Source organism: Eschrichtius robustus, chromosome 3, assembly GCF_028021215.1.
Source record: "Eschrichtius robustus isolate mEscRob2 chromosome 3, mEscRob2.pri, whole genome shotgun sequence".
NCBI classification, from domain to species: Eukaryota; Metazoa; Chordata; class Mammalia; order Artiodactyla; family Eschrichtiidae; genus Eschrichtius; species Eschrichtius robustus.
The window spans coordinates 155,021,667-155,025,391 of NC_090826.1; positions in this window are offsets into that span (position 1 = coordinate 155,021,667).

Sequence of the window (3,725 nt, forward strand, 5' to 3'; positions counted from 1 at the left end):
CTGCCTCACCTTTTTTTAATGACTACATAGTGTTCCTTTATATGGATGGATGTGCCATAATATAATGTATCCCTGATTGATAGACATTTGGGTTTTTGCCATTAAAAAGAGAAAAGCCCTGCATCCAAAAACAGCTCTGTACACACATACATGTGAACTATTTCTTTGAACCACTTCTTAGATGCGAATTTGTAGAATTGTTAAAATTCCCTAAAGAGATTATACCAATTTACTGAATTAATGAAGTCTTTTTGATTTTTAAAAGTTCTTAACACATCCCTTTGAGTGAAGATATTAATCTTTGGTCGTGTTGCTGATAGACCTCTTGCTATATGAATGTTTTTCATTTTATGTAGTGAAACCCATCAGTTTTATTATGGTTTGTAACTTTGGTATCATGTTAAGGGCAGGTGTTTTTCATCCTGAGCTTATAAAATAAAATAGCATGCATTTTTTTTCCAGTACTTGGGTGGTTATATATTTTATATTAAAAAGGTAATCTAAGGATTGTAATTATATGACATTGTCTCTCTTCCTCCCATTAAGCATTGTCAAATATTGCTTGCTTTTTTGTTCAGCATAGTTACGAATTTAGAATCTTTCTTATATAGTGCTTTTAGTGAGCTAAAGCCTCTTTGCCATGCTTGCATGTATTCCCTTGGAACCTTTTTGTATGAAGTAGTAATTGTTTTTTTCAAATGGGTAGCTAATTTTTTTGGTTAATTTCAAATGCCACCTTTTCCAGAAATTGCTTAGATTCTGTTAATCTTGTACTCATTCATTTGCCAATACTACATTCAAATGTTATTTTTCACATCTATGATAATATCAGGAAGCACAAGGCCTCTCATTCTTTTTAAGATTTTCTTTATTTTTCTCAGTTACTCTAGGGTATTATGATTGCTGCTGGCACATAGGAAATCTATTGATCTTTTAAATATCTTATTTTAAATTTCTTTAGTTGATTGTTAGATTTTATAGTTTGCAAGCATATAATGTGCAGATACTAAATTTTTTGCCTCATCCTTTCTAATCCTTATACCTTTTTTTCCTTGTTGCATGTACTGGACTCTGGAACAGTGTTGAATGATGGTGCAGACAGTGAGACTTTTTTTTTTTTTTGCCTTGAGTGATTTACCTCTAGTGTTTTACCATGTCTGGTGTGTTGATAGTTTCTGATGAATTAGTACATTCATGCTAAGGAGGTTCCTTGTAATTTACAAAGAGTTTTTATTGGGAGTAGATGTTGTGTTGTAGCTTTCTTTTTTTTAAGCCATTTTAACTTTAAAAAATTTATAATTTTCAATCTTTTTTTTTCACTGTTTTTCTGTTTTTGAAATCTTAAGATACCATAGAGTTTCTGTTTTTAGCCCCCCTTTATCCTATTAATGTAATGAATTTCCCAGTATTAAACCATTCTTTGTCCTGGAATAAACCTTCTTTGATCATGTTCTTTTTTTTTTTTTAATTTTTTTTTTTTATTTTTGGCTGCATTGGGTCTTTGTTGCCATGTGCGGGCTTCTCATTGCGGTGGCTTCTCTTGCTGCGGAGCATAGGCTCTAGGCGAGCGGGCTTCAGTAGTTGTGGCTCGTGGGCTCTAGAGCGCAGGCTCAGTAGTTGTAGCGCACGGGCTTAGCTGCTCCGCGGCATGTGGGATCTTCCCGGACCAGGGCTTGAACCTGTGTCCCCTGCATTGGCACGTGGATTCTTAACCACTGCGCCACCAGGGAAGCCCCTTTGATCATGTTTTGTTACTCTTTCTATATACTGTGGTTCACTTTGCTTTATTTAGGATTTATCAGCTATGTCATAAATCAGATACCCCAAGTAGTTGTTTTAAAAAGCAATGAACTAGTGCCTTTTCATTGTTTTGTTCTTTTTCTACTATTATTTAGTTATTTTTTCTAAATTTTTTTTTTCTGAAGTTAGACTACTTCCCTCAGTAATTTTTAAAAGAATTACAATGGCCGTAACTACTGCTAACATTTTGGTCTATGTTCTTCTAGACTTCTTCCTGCTACTCATCTTCACCAGCATTTGGTGGTATGTTTTTGGATTTTAGCTGAAGGAATTTGCAATTCCCTGTGATGTTGAGTATCTTTTCATATGCTTGTTTGTCATCTGTATGTTTTCTTTGGTGAGGTGTCTGTTTCGATCTTTTGTCCACTTCTTCCAGGAGTGTTTATTGAAAAGACTATCCTTTCTCCACTGAAATTGCCTTGCTCCTTTGTCAAAGTTTAGTTGGCTATATTTGTAATCTGTGTTAGTTTCCTAGGACTTCCACAACAAAGTACCACAAACTGGGTGTCTTAAAGCAACAGAAATTTATTATCTCACAGTTATGGAGTCCAGAAGTCTGAAAAGGTGTTGGCAGGGTCATGCTCTCTCTGAAACCTGTAGGGAAATGATCCTTCCTTGCTTCTTCTAGCTTCTGGTGTTTGCTGGCAGTCCGTGTCATTCCTTGGCTTATAGATGCATCGGTTTTTGAACATTTAGGTTTCTAGGTGGTTTTTCATTGTTAGAAGAAGATGGTGATGAACTTTCTTATGCACTATTATTTTGCATATTTGTTGAATATTAATCTCAGGATAAATTCTAGAAGTGGAATCGGAAGTCATAGGGTATGTACATTTTGAAGGTATGTTTAGTAACATAACTCTTCTAACCTTGGTTGCTGACTTAAAGGCTGGTTTTTGTCATGGCCTGCTGTTCTTGGATTAGGAATTGTTAGTGGGAAATATGAAGGAATTTGATTCAGCCGATTTCAAATTGTAGATCAATGTTTCTGTTGTTGTTGTTGTTGTTTCTGGCCGCATCTCTCAGCATGCGGAACTTCCCTGACCAGGGATCGACTGCACGCCCCGTGCGGTGGAAGCACAGAGTCTTAACCGCTGGACCACCAGGGAAGTCCCTAGATCAGTGTTTCTGAAACCCGATCTTCTGATGTAGGAGTTTGTAGAAACCCCTTCCAGATTCTGGCCTGTGCTCTTGTCATGTATTTTTACTTCTCTAGAAGCTTTCTTTCTTGAACCCTTTAGTGCGGGGGGCCAGGGTATGGCAGGGACTGAGGCGGGAGGGAATATTGGTCATTTTGCATAAGCACTATTTTATGGGTCAAGCCCTGAGAACTTCTTTTGCTCCTTGTTTGCAATTGGTGTGCAGCTCTTTGTCCATCTTAATTATTAGCTAGCTCTACAGATTTTTCAGGGGTAATTGTTTCACCAATTTTTCTAGTGAGTTTTTCCACATACTTACAATTATATACTTTTGAAATAACAAAAATGCTTGTGAAAATATTGGAACTTCTGTTAGATGAAAAAAAATCTGGTTTGTCAGAAATGTAGATTTAGCAAATTATCTTGTGTTAAAATAATCCAAGTCCTATTAATAATCTAAACTGCAGGTCATTTATTGAGTGTGCAGTGCTTACCTAATTTATGCTGAAGCACCATAGAGAGTGCAAAAGAAAGAAGCATGGCTATTCTTAACAAAACTTTTACATTGTAGATGAGAATGTACAGCATTCACATCAGAATAAAATGTGAATCAGTTTTCATAAGGCTTTGTTATAGGCAATACAGACATATTAATACAATTAAAAGTTGGTTTTAACAATGTGTGATCTCATTGGTCAAGGTGATTTGGAGGAGAAAGTTGGAAGAATTTACCTGAAATACTTTTGTTCATTGTCTTCTCATTTTAGGATTACATTTAAAAGACAATTT